Source organism: Sciurus vulgaris (genome assembly GCF_902686455.1).
Source record: "Sciurus vulgaris genome assembly, chromosome: 9".
Classification (NCBI taxonomy): domain Eukaryota; kingdom Metazoa; phylum Chordata; class Mammalia; order Rodentia; family Sciuridae; genus Sciurus; species Sciurus vulgaris.
Window position 1 is genome coordinate 1,438,041 of NC_136469.1, and position 18,603 is coordinate 1,456,643.

Here is an 18,603-nt window from a genome sequence, read left to right on the forward strand (position 1 = left end):
GAATGGATAACGGTGCTGGTTGTCTATAGCGATGTGACAAGCCGTCCCATCACTCACTTGGTGACTTAGAACAAGAAGCCTTATTATTGCAGAGCTTCTGAGGGTTGGCCCCTGGGAGCGACTCCTCTGATGTTCAGTCAGCATGTCAGTGGACTGCAGTTGTCTGAAGGCCTGCCTGGCTGGAGGACCTGCTTCTGAGATCGTCCAGCTGTGTGTCTCCACAGCACACTCCAGCACACAGCAGCGTCCCTGAGTGGGAGGTCCAGGAGAGCGACCCAGGCAGAAGCCACCAGGGCTGGAGCGCCCCAGAGACGGCACTGGTGCTTTGCTCACGTTCAGTTGCTCGGAGAACACCTGCCCTGGCTCTCGCAGGAAGGGGCCACACAGGGATGTGCAGCCTAGAAGATGAGGGTCACGGGGCCACCTCTGAGGCCGGCTGCCACAGCTGTGTCCTGTAAAATCACTCTGAAACAGAGCATAAAAGTGTACTAGCTTCCCCTGCACATCTGTGTGAATGCTTTTGGCTGCAAGTAAAATACCCCTCAACTCAAACTGCCTTTAAATAAGGTTCTTTAAAGGACTTTGTGGTCTCCAACTTTCTAAGCACTGAGATTCCAGAATTGATTGCTTCAGAGCCTAAGTATGCTGTTGGGGTCTCACAGTATGGCCATGAGTTTTCCAAATGTTGAATATCACTGTCAACCAAAGAGCCATTTTAGAGACAGTGCCAGCTCCAAGCAGAGGTGATTTCATCTCCCATCTCATTTTCTGAACAGACTCAGCCTTTGTTATTTGGTTGCAAGAAAACAAGATTCTATAAATGAAATCAGGCATCCAGACTCCCATAGAAGCCTCTAATGTACCAGCTGCCTGATGAGGCTGGACATGTGTGCCAGTCTGCAGCTGTCAATATTCCAACAGGGGTGGAAGAAAGCAGGACAGACAGAGGAATCTGGCATCCCCTGAACTGAGATGCAGCAGAGTGGGGATTTGGATAAGGCTATGAGAACGCTGCTGAGATCATCTGTATTAGAATGTTGCTACAGAGGAAGAAACACGGAAATCAGCTCTAGCCTAACTGCTAAGGTTGCCAAGTGTGTCCGATCCGATCACCCTGGGCCTTTTGTAACACAGCAGCTTCCTGTGCAAGAGACTCTGCCACACATATTTCTATGGCTTGCCCATATACCTTTTCCCAAACAAAAAAATCCCAGAGCATCATACAGCATGTATTCACCGCCATGCAGCTATAACAATTAGAAACAAATAGCTGGTAGAGTTGAAAGCAGCCAGAATTTCTTTTCTCCCCTCTTGCATGAAAAAGTTACATTGTGAAGGACACAACGGCTTCACTTTGGTACTGAAAGATTGACACTGCTTTCAAACAAAGACTCATTGGCAGTATTTATAGCTGAATTGTGTAATTAAAAAAACTCAGGGTATTGAAAGCATGACGCTACCCTAGACTGGTCTTTATTTTTAGAAGGCTTAAAAAATCTCTCCTCATGTAAAAAGCCTCTGCCTATGACTCAATGCTCCCTGCTATGGAGAGGTCATTAGATGTGGGCGGTGTGGCTTCACGCGGGAGCCACAGCTGGGCTGAGCAGGACCTTAAGGAGGTGCTGGGCCGTGCCAGGCCTTTTCCACAGGAGCTGGAGCTAGGCTTTGTGCCCACTCCCCCAGGCGGGCGCCAGTGGAGAGCCTGTCTTCAGATACATTTTAAGCAAGCTATTTCAAGGACCCAACAACAACTCTGAATGACAGTAACTGTTGCACCATACCTAGCCCAATGGGCATCTAATGAGTAAAGCAGATGGAAGACCCAAGAAACAGATCTCTTCAAGTGAGAAGTTGAAGTGTTTAAACACTGAATATTGGTGCAAAAGCTGAACAAGGGCATGAGTTTTCAGGAGATATATAAGGACATGAGTTTCAGTTTCCCTGTGTTCAGAATTGTCTTTGGAAGTTATGATTTTGTATTTGGTATCTTTTTGTAGATCATTCAAGTGAGAGTGCAGAGTAAACACACTTTAAACATCTACCTGCAGCTGTTGTTCTTGAGAAAACATTTTGAACTAATGAGGAACAAACCCCTCTAAATAAATATAAATAATAAATCTAATTCATAAATTCTGGGTTTCAAAATGCACCCTTATTCTTTTGATCATCTGAGGGCTGATCCTAGCTTATAGTCAAAGCTTCAGCAAGTAGTTTACAGGCAGGGGAAGAGCCAAAGTGAACATCTGGACAATTCGATTTTAAAAATTCAAAAAATTGACATTAACAGAGCAGTTACTCTGCTCAAGAACCTGCTCTAAGTGGCATTATTAATCACTTATTAGTATATATTCATCAATCCTGAAAAAATCCTATAATATAGGCTTAATTTATCCCATTGAGGGTAAAAAAGAAGAAAACACTGAGGGTCAGAGAGTTCAGTCATCTTGCCAAGTCTGCACAAGTAGCAGATGGAGATGATGTGTGGAGACCACTTCGTCACAGAATAAGTTTCCTTTTCAATCAAATTACCCTAACTGTTACCTTCAACTGCAGAATTCAGTGCAGAAGCACTATTTACTGTTTCTCAGAGGCAAAGACAAAGACCCTAATAAGAATTAACTAACCTACAAATTATATGATTCTGGGAGACCAGAATCAGGGTCAAGTGGTCACTATGCAGCAAAGCAGACCAGAAGGCCTGAAGTTCTCTGGGCTCTGGAGACTTCATTTGTGAGGAGAAGTCTGACTCCTGGGTACAACTGAATGTGAAGCTTGGCTGGTTGAGAAGATGGAAACCAAATGGGAATGTCCTACAGGCTCAGCATGTGCCCATCGCTGGAAAGGGAAGGGGGTAGATTTGTACAGCACTGACTGTGGCCTGGCTTGTGTTGTTGTTCAGGCAGCAGAAGAACAGGGTGTTGGTCAAAGAGAAGGAGACAAGGGTTGAGTTCATAAACTGCTCTTGTTGAAAATAATAGTGAGCTATGTGAAAACTGCTGGCCTCCGACAGAAACATCTCAAAGAATTTTGCACTTGTTATGAGATGTATCTGCTGTGTGAAAACTGCTGGCCTCCAACAGAAACATCTCAAAGAATTTTGCACTTGTTATGAGATGTATCTGTTAAGCACCAAGACACCAGAGCAGCCAGAGTAAGTCTGGGCTCTAACCCATCACTGCTGTGGATGACATCGCAGACTGCTGGGCTGTCCTGGGTCTGTGTGCTGAGAGGGAACTAACACTCAGGGAAGACAGCTTCCCAGGATGAAGTAAGACAGTGCAGCGACAGCTTGTCACATGAAAGAGGGTTGGTTTGGGATAAGTGGCAGGTGCTCATATCATTAAAATTATTACTGTTAAAACATGAGTACAAAATGAGAACCCTAAAGCTCAGGTGAAAGCCGAGGACAAGAACACTGACTTTCCCCGACTGCTTTCCACTGGTTTGGCCACACACTGGACGGATGTCCCTGAAAGATCAAAGAGAGGTGACTGTGCACGTGGTTAAAAAGTCCGAGGCAGGATAACAATTAGATGTGACCTGCCCAGCTAGGTAAGTAATGGGCACTCTGATCTCACAAGGCTGAAAAACAATCTCCTGTCAAGGGAAAACGGATCCATAAATGCAAATGTTACCTGAGAGCTTCTGTGCTTGATGATTTCAATCATGCAATATAGGATGACATTTCCATCAAAGACAGATGGAAAGAGTGGGCTGTGCTTACCTGGAGCAAATCCACAGTATACAGAACAACAGCTCTCAGGCTGCGCCCGCCCTGAGTGACTCCATGGTGTGCAGAACAGCAGCTCTCAGGCTGTGCTGCCCTGAGTGACTCCATGGTGTGCAGAACAGCAGCTCTCAGGCTGCGCCCGCCCTGAGTGACTCCATGATGTGTAGAACAGCAGCTCTCAGGCTGTGCTGCCCTGAGTGACTCCATGGTGTGCAGAAGAGCAGCTCTCAGGCTGCGCCCGCCCTGAGCGACTCCATGGTGTAGAACAGCAGCTTTCAGGCTGCGCCCGCCCTGAGGGGCTCCATGGTGTGCAGAACAGCAGCTCTCAGGTTGTGCCTGCCCTGAGTGACTCCATGGTGTAGAACAACAGCTCTCAGGCTGCGCCCGCCCTGAGGGGCTCCATGGTGTGCAGAACAGCAGCTCTCAGGTTGTGCCTGCCCTGAGTGACTCCATGGTGTGCAGAACAGCAGTTCTCAGGCTGCACCTGCACTGAGTGACTCCATGGTGTAGAACAGTAGCTCTCAGGCTGCGCCCATCCTGAGTGTCTCCATGGTGTGCAGAACAGCAGCTCTCAGGCTGTGCCCGCCCCGAGTGACTCCATGGTGTAGAACAGCAGCTCTCAGGCTGTGCCTGCCCCCGAGTGACTCCATGGTGTAGAACAGCAGCTCTCAGGCTGTGCCTGCCCCCGAGTGACTCCATGGTGTAGAACAGCAGATCTCAGGCTGTGCCTGCCCTGAGTGACTCCATGGTGTGCAGAACAGCAGCTCTCAGGCTGTGCTGCCCTGAGTGACTCCACGGTGTAGAACAGCAGCTCTCTGGCTGCACTTGCCCTGAGTGACTCCATGGTGTTCAGAACAGCAGCTCTCAGGCTGTGTTGGCCCTGAGTTACTCCAGGTGTGTAACTGTAGTTTTCCCTGAGTGGTTCCATTTTGAGTTCAAGAGCCAAGGGAAGATGATCCATATCTAGTTTCTAGAAGTAAATGAACACCATCTGCTGGCACCACATAGGCTCAAACTGAAGAATAATTTTATGTGCCAACTTATCAGACTAAATCAGGATCACCTGGACATGTGAACTTCCCATTATGTCAGGAACACCAGACGCCAGAGCTTATCAGCCTCACCAGGCACAAGCCCTCACTCTAGACCCAGAAGGAGAAGCCCCCAAGGCTGGACACAGCAGCACTTTGGCCCCGTCACCTGGTCACTCATTCCAGGCCTTGCCCAGGCAAATCGCCACAGCAACAAACCTCCAATTTCCTGTTCCCATTGGGCTTCAGCAGTCTCTCCTGCCCGTGGTGACCAGGCCCAGCCCACTCCAAGCTGACGCTCCAAGCTGGTCCTGTGATCCTTAAACTGACACCCACCTGGACCTCCGCCGTGACAGCTCTGCAGAGCTGCTGCATTAGCCCTTCTCTGACCACCCACAGTGGCTCGTAGACTCTGCCTTCCTCTCCCTCTCTGCCTGTGCCCTGGGCTCAGCACCCTGTGACCCTGTGGCCCTTTAACGCTTTCTTAGTCTTTCTGTGACCTAGTTACATATCAGTGTGTGAAGTGTGTGACTGGGGTGTTCCAGATACTAGAGGTTAGGGTTGGAATTACGGACCTGTGGCTGCCTGGCTCATGACAGCAGGTGACCCACAGGTATCCAATGAACTGCCCCGGATGGAAGTGGTGCAGCCTGGGAATTCACTGTCACTCACTAAGTTCTGACACTGGACAGAGGGCGTGTGAGGTCTGCCTTGGCGACAGCTCCTTACCACAACAGACCACATAGATGAGGATGGTCCCATAAGATCCTGCCACTTGGCGGTGTCACAGCTGCCCTGCTTCATGCAAGGCCACTCCCAATATGCTCATGGCAAAGTCTCCAACAGTGTGCTTCTCAGACATGTCCCTGTCTGTGGCTCATGACTGTGTTTGTTGTAAAAAAGGAAAAATGAAGACCGCTTGTTTCTGATATTTCCAGGTGGGCAGCTCAGCTCTGTGTTACTCCTCTAGGGCTCCCCACTGTCCCTGGCCTCCCATGTCATAAAAGGCACACTTCACTCTTGGTGAATTTCTCAGGGTTTCCTTTTCCCTGGAAGAAAGCAATGTTGCAATTCATAAGCTGATTACCATTTTTTCTTAACATTAGTAAATACAGTTACTGTTCCTGTTCTCGTTGTTACTGTCATGTCTAGATATGGGACACTGGGTTGAGGATGTGGCTCAGTGGTAGAGTGCTTGCCTGGAAAGCATGAAGCCCTGGGTTCAATTCCCAGCCCCCCCCCCACACACACACACAAAAATAGATATGGGGCACAGTGCTGTCTGAACAGCAGCTGGGCTGGTGCCCCGCTGTGTGGTTTCCGCTCCATTGTGAGGATTCGAGCCTCTGCTCATTCTCTGGGTTGCACCTGTGGGAGACAGGCACTTCACAGTGGTGAGGTCTAGTGCTGTGTTCACTACTGTAGGCCCTCAACGCGTGGTAGGCTTCCGTTCCAGTTTCTCCTTTGTATAAACTCCCCTGTTTGCTCAACATCATTACAGAGACGAAAGCTTATTCCCTTTTTCCAAAGTGTGTGTCAAGCAGGCATTTCACAAACCAGGCCAAAATGAAACTGGTCAGAAACAGTTGTGGTAGAAACTTGAGGACATGCTGGCCTTCGGAAAAGAAATTCCTCCGTGTTCGTCTGGGGCCTTGGAGTCCCATAAACAATGTGCACTTGATTAAAATCCCTGCTCACAGAGAAGGAAGTGAACTTTGTCTCTCAAGTTGGTGGACAAAGGAATCCGGACTGGGTTCAAGTGTTGTCGAGCCTTAGAGACACAGAACAAATGCAATATCCCCTCTAAGAACTAAACTCTGTGCTGACACTTGTTTTCCCACAAGGGAGTCCTAACATTTTTCCACAATAGTGAAACTATGAGACAGGGCGGCCATCAAATTCTATCTGTCGTAGTTTCATAAACATTCTTTTTTTTTCGCGGTGCTGGGGATTGAGCCCAGGGCCTTGTGCTTGCGAGGCAGGCACTCTACCAACTGAGCCACATCCCCAGCCCTCATAAACATTCTTGAAAGCACAAATGGATGAATGAAGCCATCTGCACTCTTCTCCGACCATCTGAAGCTCAGCAGTTAGGAGCTCCGTTTGCCCACAAATGTCCTTGCAGGAGTCCGGCCCAGTGTGGTTAAAACAGCCATCCCAGGTCTGCCTTTAGGACCCACCCTGCTTGGACTGTTCTTTGCTCCCAGTAGTGACCCAAGTGCCAGCCACTGTGTTAGGGCTGGAGTCAGCGTGACAGAGCTTGGGGAGTGTGTCCTCCAGTGCGTCAGCCTGCGATGTCTCCCACCCGGAGCACTGGGAAGCACAGCAGCACGGTCCTTGGGCTACTGCAGGAGCAGCCCCTGCAGGCTGGGCTGTTGGCAGAGGTCAAGCCACGTGAGCCCTGCATGAAGCAAAGCCTGTCCTTCACTTGGGAGCCTGTCACCCTCTGTGAAAGGTCCTGGGCCTCCCTTCCCAGGCCCCTGCCTTCAGGTGTATGTCCCTGAATGTGGCCCTGGAGACTGTCCCTCTGTGATGCCCTCAGTAGGACCTCTAATGGACATGGCAGGCTCTTGGTGCCCCAGTGGTGCCAGTGAGTTTGATGAATTCCTTAGCTCCAGACTGAAGGTGCCCTTGGGCACCTTTCCTCCCTTGAGAAGACTTTTTTTTTTTTTTTTCGCAGTACCGAGATTGAACCCAGGGCCCTGTGCTTGCGAGGCAGGCACTCTACCAACTGAGACACATCCCCAGCCCCCTTGAGAAGACTTAATAGTGGCTTTTAAAGACAGCAGTCCCTTTGGCATGTCACCCAAAGGAACAGGAGAAGAGGCTAAAATGCCAGGGCAGGTAGGAGTAATAGGGACAGCAGGTGGACAGAGGCTTGTGGTGAGCAGCCTGTGGCAGAGCACAGGTCCCACAGCCTGGTTAGGAATCTACCTGACCCCCTCAGGGAAGGAGAAGTGCCCACCTGCTGCTCCCTACCTCTGGGGGCTCTGAACACCTGGCTGCTGGCTCCCCCCCACACCCAGGTCGGTCAGGATGGTGCCACGCCTGGCGTTGTTCCCCCTCCTCTGCCTGTCTCCTCTTCCAGGAGCAGACCCTACCCTTACTGGACTCTGTAGCACAAAGCCCATCTCCCTCCTCTGCCTGTCTCCTCTTCCAGGAGCAGACCCTACCCTTACTGGACTCTGTAGCACAAAGCCCATCTCCCTCCTCTGCCTGTCTCCTCTTCCAGGAGCAGACCCTACCCTTACTGGACTCTGTAGCACAAAGCCCATCTCCCTCCTCTGCCTGTCTCCTCTTCCAGGAGCAGACCCTACCCTTACTGGACTCTGTAGCACAAAGCCCATCTCCCTCCTCTGCCTGTCTCCTCTTCCAGGAGCAGACCCTACCCTTACTGGACTCTGTAGTACAAAGCCCATCTCCCGCCCCTTCCACTGCACCACAACCTAACTTGCCAGTCTGAAAGCTGCTCTGTCCGCCCCTTAAGTTGCAGGAATTCCCGGCCTACTACAGCCATTTCCTGCTTCCTGCGCTACATCCTAGCTTGTCAGTCTGAACATGCTAGCTAGCTATTGGTTCATCAGTCAGCTTGCAAGTATTCTCCTCCGCTATTGGTTCCTTCCAGCCTGGGAGATTCCAATATCTAGGAGAAGCGTCCACGCCATCTTTCTCTTTCCCTTCTTTTCCAACCCCGGAGCGAACACGCTAGTCGTCCGCATAATAAGGTCTCTTGCGTGAGGTCCTGTGTCCGACGTGGATTTCTGGGAGCTATTGTTGAGCCGCAACTGAAACCGGGCGTTCGGAGCGCCAGTTCTGTCGGAAGGGCTGGAGCCACCGCGGGTCCCGAGCTGAGCTGCATTTTTCCTTACAGACTCCACTTCTGGAATCTCTTACTTGTATGAAGGGTGTGCCACTTCTTTTATTTTATTTACTTATTTGGTATCAGGGATTGAACTCTGGGATGCTTAATCACCGAGTCATATCACCAAAACCCCTCCTTTTTCTTTTGAGACAGGGTCTCCCTAAGTTGCTAAGAATCTTACTAAGTTGCTGAGGCTGTTTTTGAACTTGCAATCCTCTTGCCTGCCTCCCTGATAGCTGGGATTACCAGATGGGGCTATAAACTTTTCTTTTTAAACTTGTGGGCAGCCTTTCCAAAAAAAAAATGCAGGATTCAGTAGATTGCTTTGTCCAAATCAGTGTAACAGGAACATAATTTCTCTTTTTTAATTCTATCTTTAATACCATCTTTCCAAATGGACAAAAAGAAATATAACAGCAAACAGAGTGAAGATAAAAGTTTAAAGCACTGCAGTTCCACAGCACTCGCAGACATCAACGTCCCCTTTGGCTGTCCAGCTTGAGAGGAGCACACAGCACCATGGTATCCAACAAGTTTCTGCCTCAAGGTTGCATATCTCCTTTTCACCTCTGGTTGTGAAATCTCGAAAATTACATAGCGTTTTGGAGGTGTAAAACTGGATGGAATAATTTTTACAACTAAAACTAAGCAGACGTGCTTGGAGACATGGGGCACTGCCTCTGTGGAGGTGGTACAGAACTTCACCAGCAGGGAACGCTGGTCTGTGAAGGACGGAGAGGGGAGGCAGTGGCCACTGTGCCACTGCAGCAGGGAGCTGGGGGTACACTGGGATCTGCTGTTTACAGTTTCCCTTAAGGTTTACCAAACTGTCATCTGCCGAAGACTGAACCACTAGCGTCAGCACAAAGCATCAGCCTCAGCTCTGACTGTCAGCACTAACAGAGACTTTGGAGGACTTCCTTTGCTGTATACAGCCACTCTGTGACAGCCCTGCAGAGAGCAGAGCTTCCCTACTTCAAATTCCCATTGTCAGCTCTAGCTGATCTATTTATGGAAGAGGCCTGGAGGGGGTCAGTGATTTACTGAAGTCTCTTGGTTGTTGACAGTGAGGCCAGGGCAAAAGGATGGTCAGGGTAGGTAATGAATGGTTGGTCAAGAAGGTGGGGGCTGGTTCAAAGGAAATAAAATGCTAATACTTCCAGAACACTTCCCCTCCCCTAACCTGTTGCTAAGGTCACCTTCCTCCAGGAATTGTTCCTCCCTGCAAGGGGTTGCTAATGAGTAGGCCCTGGGTGGCTTCCTGCCTGCCTGTACCCCTGGTTGGCTCCTTTCCCGCCACTGGATCACTCCACCTTTGGGGCAGGATGGGGGGAGGGGCATAAGAACAAAGGAGGTCTCAAATCTCCACGCTCACTCCCTGGGGCACCAGCTTGGGCCTCTCCTCTGTGGAGGAGTCTCTCCCTCTATTCTATCCTTTAAATAAAACTTTTTGCTCTTGTTTGGATTTTTCTCGAGTGTTCAATCTTTGACACGAGGGGAATGGGGACCCAGGTCCTTATTTTAAACACCTGCATCATCTCTGGTCTCAACGGACAGGATCTGACCAGAACTGACCACAGGGTCTTGACTCCAAGGATCTATGGCCTCATTTTGATGCTTATGATCTGTCGCCACTATCTCCAAGTTGCACATATTTTTTTTTAATAATTATCTGCCCTTTGAGTAAATTTCTAGAAGCAAAAGTGTGATTCAGAAGGTCTTATGGTACAGAGGCAGGTCAGGCCTAGGTTCAGAGCTTGGCTTCCAGAGCAAGGCCTTGCTTAAAGCCTTGCCCTACAGTTCACAGCCAGCATCCTCAGGGCTCCCACCTGTGATCAGAACTATTAAGATCTAACCCAGCCAGGCATGGTGGCACACACCTCTAATTCCAGCAGCTTGGGAGGCCGAGACAGGAGAATCCCAAGTTCAAAGTCAGCATCAGCAACTTAGTGAGGCCTAAGCAACTCAGTGAGACCTTGTCTCTAAATAAAATAAAATGTAAGCTCGGCGGGCTCGGCGGGCTCAGCGGGCACAGTTAGCAGCCAAATAAGATCGGACAGAAAGTGGCCAGAGCAAGCTTTATTGGAACTTGGCTCTAGGGTGAAATTCCCAGACCCCGGGGGTATAGGGACCCAAAGAAAATTGCACGTGGCCCTGTTTTATAGACTGGGATGGGAGGGGTTACTGTTGAGTGACAGGTGGGTATAAAGGGTCAGAGGAACTTTCTATTCACCTTGCTGCAAACTTTCTGGCCACCTTTGGTGGGCTGGTCTTTGTTCCGGCTGCTCAGCTTTGCCCCCTACAGTCGCCTAATTTCCAACCTAACAACAAACAAGGTCTGGGGATGTGGCTCAGTGGTTAAACGCCCCTGGGTTCAATCCCCAGTACCAAACCAAACCAAACCAAAACCCACCTAACTCGGGATGACCAGGAGCCAAAGGTCTGGCTCAGGGTTGGTTATTAGCACATTACCAAGACTCTACACTCCCTGGTGGCAAGTGTTTTCATTATGTTAAGCGGCTGAAATTTGGGTTTGAATGTACTTCTCAGACTCCTAAGACCTTATGGGTGCATGTCCAATTCCTGAGCTGTTCCCTTCTTTTTAAAATGTTCTCAGCTGACTGGCGCGTGCCTTCCCAGGGCTGCTGCGCCTGCTTGGGTCCCACCCCGAAGAGCCACAGGCTGTCCGCAGGATCTCTTCAGCTTTGACTTTGCTGCAGGGGGTGGTATACATTGTTCCTAACAGCGCACATTCAGGCTGTGAATGTCCTTCTCCTAGGGAGAAGCCTCCTGTAGAAGTCAACAGGTGCGTTGAGAAAAAATAAGATACAATTCATGTGGCCAAATGCCCTCAAATGCTCCAGAAACACAAAACATTCCAGCATTTTAAAGTCTGGGAGATCAGACATTGAGTTTAACTTGGTGTTTCAGGACTTCTCAAATTTATTTAATAAGAGGATTCAGTGTTCCCTCCCAACACGTATGAATACCTCACAAAAATTACTTGTGACTCCAGCTTGGGAAATGCAGCCAGTGCACTCCCACTGTGTTGGACGTTAAAGGGTCAGGTGGACACAGGTGGCTCCTTGCTCTGGAATATTCTGTCTCATGTCTAACTGAGCCTCCTGTCACCTACCCCATAACCACTTCCAGGTGTTCTCTCCTGCTCGCCCTCACCTCTCACCAGGTTGCTGGCATTTCTTGAGAGCTAATGCAGCAGACCCTCGCTGGGTGATTCCAGACACCAGGCACACATAATCATGACGGAAATAAGAAAGTAAACACCTTGAGGCCTTTCTGGAGTCTGCCCCACTCTGAGGGGCTGTACTACTTCATCTTTGACTCCTTCTGAAGTCTAGAGGAGACTTTGAAGTTCCGGAGTTGATTTCACCTCCTGAGCCTGCAGAGGAAGTCCTTTCTTTTGAAAAACCCAGAGCAGTAACTCAGAGCTTTCCAATTACTGCTGGGCACAAACAGCTATCCATAGTGTGGGGCAGCCTCTGGGCTGAGGGGCGATGCAGGGTCCAGGCAGGTGACTCCTCTGCTGGAAGTCACTTCACCAGGCCTCTCAGGGTGCCTCATGTGTGTTTCCAGAGCATGGAAAATGTTAGAAAGAAATACACTGGTAGGCTCAGAACACTTGTTCACTGACTCCCTTTTCCTTATATTGGAAAAGAACTAGATGCATTGAATAATCACAAAATTCATAAACAATAAGAAACACAAAAATATATAAAGGACATTATTAGGAACACTTTTGATAAGCTTTAAGACATTTTATAGAGATGCTAATTGTGATTTAAAGGATTTTTATTTAAAATATTTGTTTAAAAGCAGTGCAAATCATGTTTCTAAAATGTGAAGAAGTCACAGCAAAAGTTATCGTGGCAAACACTTTCTTTTTAAAACAAGAGAAACATTCCACATACAGCTGAATAATGAGAAGGTGGTGCTCTGAGTGTCTTAGTCTGGAACATCCCTCACTTGGTTGCACGGGTAGCACTGCTGTTGTTCATGCAGTGCGATGGGCAGAGCAGGCTGCCCAGGAGGCATTACTACAGCCCAAGAGAGACACTCAGCACACCTGCGACGATGCCCCTGAGGCGCTGTCCACCGTGGTGTGCTGGCCTCACAACCAGCGACAGGGACCTCACCAAGAAACAAGAGGTCTGGATGGTGAGCACACACAATGAAACACCGTCAGAACAAAACCAGCGCAAGCTCTTAAAAGTACTGCCAGGTATGGACGCAAAACTCAGCAAAAGACAACCTTGACAGGGCATCTACGCTTTCCAGGTTTGTGGGGAAATTCCCTTTGAATATTAAACAACCACATTCAGAAGTTTTCCCCTCCTTTCCTAGAATGGTTGTGGGAGGCCAACTCATTTCAGACTCATTTCTAACACTTTTGGTGAAGAAATATATTTAAAGTAAGGATTTGTATTAGTCAAGTATCTGTCTTCTCCAGGAAGCCGTTCAAGTCTCCCAGAGCCTTTTAAAATCTGTGTGCTGCTGCTGGAAACACTCCTTAAACATTCCCCCTGAAGACCGGGATGCTCATGCATTCTCCCTGTGCCATGCGCCTCCAGAGCAGACCCCAGACCTTGCCATCATTAGAAGCCACACAACCCGTTTTATCCTTCCTCTTCTCCCTGGGTTCTGTCCATTCCATTCACAATACCCTTTTCCCCAGAGATGTTCACACCAATATACACAAGGTTTCCTTGGTCATCTGAACGCCCTGAGACACAACATGCTACTGTTTTCCACCTGTGTGCATTGTGTACTTTTTTTTTGGGGGGGGGGTAACCAGGGAGTGAACTTGGGGCACTCAACACTAGCCGCATCCCCAGCCCTATTTTGTATTTTATTTAGAGACAGGGTCTCACTGAGTTGCTTAGCACCTTGCCATGCTGAGGCTGGCTTTGAACTCATGACCCTCCTGTCTCAGGCTCCTGAGCTGTTGGGATTACAGGTGTGCTCAGCTGAGCATGTGTTTTGAATTTATATAAATCATTCTGTCCTGTGAAATACATTCTGCATGTCTGAGATCTATCCTCAATGCCAGATAAAAATGGTCCACAACTTCTTACAACTGTGCGTGTTTCCTGCCTCCTGGTCAGCCACTTCCCCAGGGAGGGGTCTGGCTCCACCATTAGCTCACAGAAATTCTGCCAGGATGCTGCTCTCATGGAGTCCCCCTCAGGACCCGTGCATTGCAAGCCCAGGTGTGAATGGCACACACACAGAAGTAGTGCAGTCGGTCATGCGGAGTGCCACAGCACCCCGTGGTGGACCACGTATGCCATGGTGGATCCACAGATGGCAGTGGAGCTGAGGCTCCCATCAGTCATGCACTGCTGCATACCACACCACCCTCAAGTCTGGCCATCCTAGCGTGACACCTGCTGTGCTGCCCATCTCGTGAAAGGTCAGAGAGAAGCACAGCACGTAAACTGCGCACAGTACGTGATACTCGATAAGGACTGTAAAGCGGCTATGGTACGGGCTCAAGCGTGAACTGTGCTGTACTTTGATCTCTGTTTTAGAGTGTGCTCTCCTTCATATAAAGAAAAACTTACTGTGGACAGCACGCCCAGTTGCACAGCAGTGGCCGCACACTCTCAGGCCAGCGGAGGCCCCTGGCACTGGCGGGCTTGATTGACGACCTTGTGTCCATGACTCTGTCAGGGCCTCCAGGGTGCTGCTTGCACATGCCAGAGTCCTTCCCGACTCTTTTTAGAACACGCCGTCTCAGGCTGCTGGCAACTGCAGCTCTCCCCTCCCGAAGCACATGAGCTTGCTCACACTCCTCTAGCTGGCTGGTGTTGGCTTTCAACTCCTGCTGACTCCCGTGAGATGCTCTGACCACAGGTGACGTGGAGCCCTCTTCGTCTCCTGCTGGCTGTCCGGACTCCCCACACAACTCGTCCATGTCTGTCCTTTCCAATGGTAGGTTTTAGCAGTTCCTCACCTGCATGTTCCGTTAACCACTTCAGTGTTTGGATCTGGTGCTGGGGATCGAACCCGGGTTGCTCAACTACTGAGCTACAGCCCAGCCTTTTCAACTTCTTTTTTCTTTCCATTTTTTTTTTTTTTTTTTTTCATTTTGAGAGAGAGTCTCACTAAGTTGCCCAAGCTGGCCTTGAGCTTGTGATCCTCCTGTCTCAGCCTCCCACATTGCTGGGATTGTATGCATGGCCACCTTGCCCCATCTTAATCATTTCAGTTTTTCACTTTGAAACATCTTCTGATCAACCACAAGGTACAAGCTATTTTTCTGATTTAGCAGTTTTAACAAAATCATTGAGAATATCAAAAGAAACGTAAGCAAAAGGAATATTCAGTGGTGTCTTCAGTGGCCTCTTTTAAAATACGAGCAGAGGTCTCACTCAGAACTGTTTAGGCAGTTTCTGGACTCTTCTTGCCTGGAGGGGCTTGCCCACCCACTCACATTAGGGTACAGTCTCGGCTTGTCCAGGTCAACAGTGACCATATCTCAGTACCCATGGCACAAGGCGAGGTAAAGAGGCCCCAGTGACCTGGCTGGAGTGAGAGGAGTGCAGCTTGATTCTCCATCAAGCTCGGGTGTCTTGGGGCTGGCCTCTGAGAGCCACTCCTACCACCGGGGAAACTTGTTCCGAGCTTCCCAGGCATCCTGGTCCAAGGTAGCTGAAGTAGCTTAACCTCATACTACAAGGGATCCTTGATGGAAAAGTGCACAGATCTGCACCTGGTCGGATGTGATTGTGTGGGCTTTCTCCACACAGACACACCTTCCTGAGACTCTTCAGCTGGGGAGTCACAACTCTGTGGGGAGTTCAGAGGAAATCCTGACCCTCTACTCTGATGCATCTTCCTTGCTCCTCCCTGATGACACTCTGCAGGCTTCTTGAGACTGCAGCTCCGGAGCCCCTGACTGTAGGCGAGGATTATAAAATGCAGTATTGGGAGCATGTTGCTAGCATGAGATCTATCCTGGGTTACACGGAAGAAGTAGACCCAACCTCTGAACGGTCAGGGGGTTATTAATGAATGGGACAGGGAGTCCCCCTCAGGAGGACATGGAGAACAGGTGGACCTCACGGGTCTGCTTCCCTGCAGTACCAGGCGATCCCTCATCAAGGACAGCAACTAGAAAAGCTATTCTGGGTACTGTTCTCTGACTATGACATAAAACCCTTACTTCATCAGAGAATAAGGACCAAACCTTCACTGAGAGGGACTGATCAAAAGGAACTCCTCAGACAAAAGGGAGAAAGTCATTCCAGGCACTTTGATAGACTCAAGAGTGGTATGAGGACCCCAGCCCTTTATATTTTTCATTTTGAAGCAGTCTCACTAAGTTGCCCAGGCTGGTCTTTAACTTGAAACGCTCCTACTCAGTCTCCCAAGTTACTAGGATTACAAGTGTGCACCAACACACCCGGCTAGTAAATCCTATTTTCCTTCAATTTTAATTTACACTATTGTAAATGATTTATACGATTCAGACAGACGCAGATTGAGGTATTTGAGATCCTCCAGTGCGAAGAAAGTAATAGAATACTCACCAAAATGTTGATAATCTGAGAATTATTTCATTCCCTTTAAATTGCAGTTGAGGAATCTTGACAGAAACTGGCTAATGACTCAATCTAAGTCCCTGAAATCTGATTTTCCTGAATTTCTAACAGAATAGAATATAGCTAGCTATACTAAGGTAATCATGAGGCTCTTTTGACTTTTTAAACCCTTCTAAAAACCGTATGGTGATTCTTACCAAACTGTACTCTGCAAGTCAGTTTCTTTGAGGAACATGGAGAGTGTCCCTTCGGAATCGGTTACATCCCTTTTTAATCGGTTAACCACCCTTTCTACAGTTCCTTTTTTTTTTTTGGTCATTGCATTCCATAAAGTCTTAAGTAAAGAAATGCCTCAGTCTTAAGTAAAGAAATATTGGGGTTTCATTTAAAAGTAAGGACTGTGTCTGCAATGCCTGTTTACACCCCCACGCACACACAGTGCTCCATCTATACTATCTGTGCATACTTGGAAGCTTGGCATACGTATGTGTTACACTTCATGGATTCCCTGCTGAGGCTGTGAGGCTATTCTGGGAGATCCAAGTCGTGTTCTAAAAACACAATTGATTTGAGACAATTTTTCAGCTTAGCTAAATTCTAAATTTACCTTTGGATTTAAGTGCAGCACAATACTAAAAATTAATTTGACATGTGCAATGTAATCCCTCTAGTATGAAGAATGACCTTCCCTCAAGGCATAAGTCTTCTGATAGAAGCAAGTAACAAATGTGCTGTTCCACACCAACATAAACACAGAAATCACACAGCACTTAGAATAAATAGAAACTGTTTTCCATAGCATTGTGGTGAGGTAAGCTCCTGTTGCAGTCTTCAATAATGCAAGAATCTAAGCTGCGAAGACATGTTCAGACTAGCCTGGGACAAGTCACAGAGGTACTGGTGAAGCCAAGAATGCAAATTTACAGTTCTTGAGGCTGTGAAAGTGCGTCAGAGGTGCGCTCAGCACTACTGACTAGTTATAACCGATGTGTCTGAGACGTGCTTCAATTGCTATCACATTGTGTATTTTGGGCGACATGTAGTATGAATTGGACAGGAAACCAGAAGAACCCATGCTTCTTTGTTCCTTTGATGGACCTGATTGTCACAGAGAGTGGACCTAGCAGTAGCTGGACATATGGAGGAAGTCTGCCTTCTGGAGAGGAGGAAGTGCTGCACACCTGGTGGAGCTGGAGATGGGGTAGTGGCAGGCGAGGCCCAGCCCTGCCCACAGACCTTTGCGTGCTGGAGACAGAGCGAGCACACTGATGCTTCAGTAAGTAAAGTGCTACAAAATAAGGCCAACGACACAAAGTGATGAGAGACACAGCTCCTTTAATCGCAGCACTCAGTCCTGATGTGGGGAGCTAGTCCTCAGACGCTGGGGAAGGACCTGCAGGTGAGGACCCCAGAGAGGGACCTTGTGTTCGAGGGACCAAAGGGAACGGGTGTGGTTTTAGCTGTGCCCAGGGTGAGGAGGAGGAGGTCTAGCTAGTGCACCAGGGTGACGGGGAGGTGAGCTAGGCAGGTCCTTGGAGCCTGGTGGAGCGGGTTCCTTTCTGGTGTGTGGGAAACCTTGGGGACTGTAAGAGCAGGTGAGATAAGAAGGGGAGCAGGAGCTGGGTTGTGGCTCAGTGGAAGAGCACTTGCTTAGCATGTATGAGGCACTGGGCTTGATCATCAGCACCACGTATAAGTAAAATGAAGGTCCACTGACAACTAAAAAATATTCTTGAAAAAGGAAGGGAAGCAATTGGGCAACTGTGGTGGTGCTCAGGGCCCAGCGACAGCTGCAGCATGGAGAAGTGCACACACTGGCCCACAGCCTGGTGTTGTGGGGGCAACTTAAGAACGGACCGTCACCACTGAGAGTCCAAATCTGAGAGTCTTTATTAAGCTGACTGTCTCACACAATGCCCCAGAAAATGGCTATTGGGAGAACAGCCCCGACCACAGGGTTGTAGGGGTTCTTATACCAAAAATCACATCAATCATAAGTGTCTGTTGCTATGATTCGAAGTTACACATTAACATCATGAGATCATCAGCAGAGGGGGAAGTGGGTCAAAATGACCCTTACCTAGGTACAAACTAAAGAATGGTTACTAACATCCACACAATCACCATTCACATGGTACATTGTTTAAGAGCAATAGCATCAAAAGAGAGCAATTCTTTACTACATAGGAGTTACCAGTGTATATTATTAAACGTGTCACACCACGTAACTGATGATGGGCACAGAGGTGGGGTGTTCCCATGGGAGAAGCTTATTTCCTACACAACATGGAGTCTCAGAGCAAAATGGAGTCTGCTTAGTCATCTCCTTAGAGTCTGGCCTGTGACATTCTCATGGAGCCAGATCTGTCAGCCCATCACACTGAGAAGGTACTGGACTGCGCGTGGGAGAAAGGG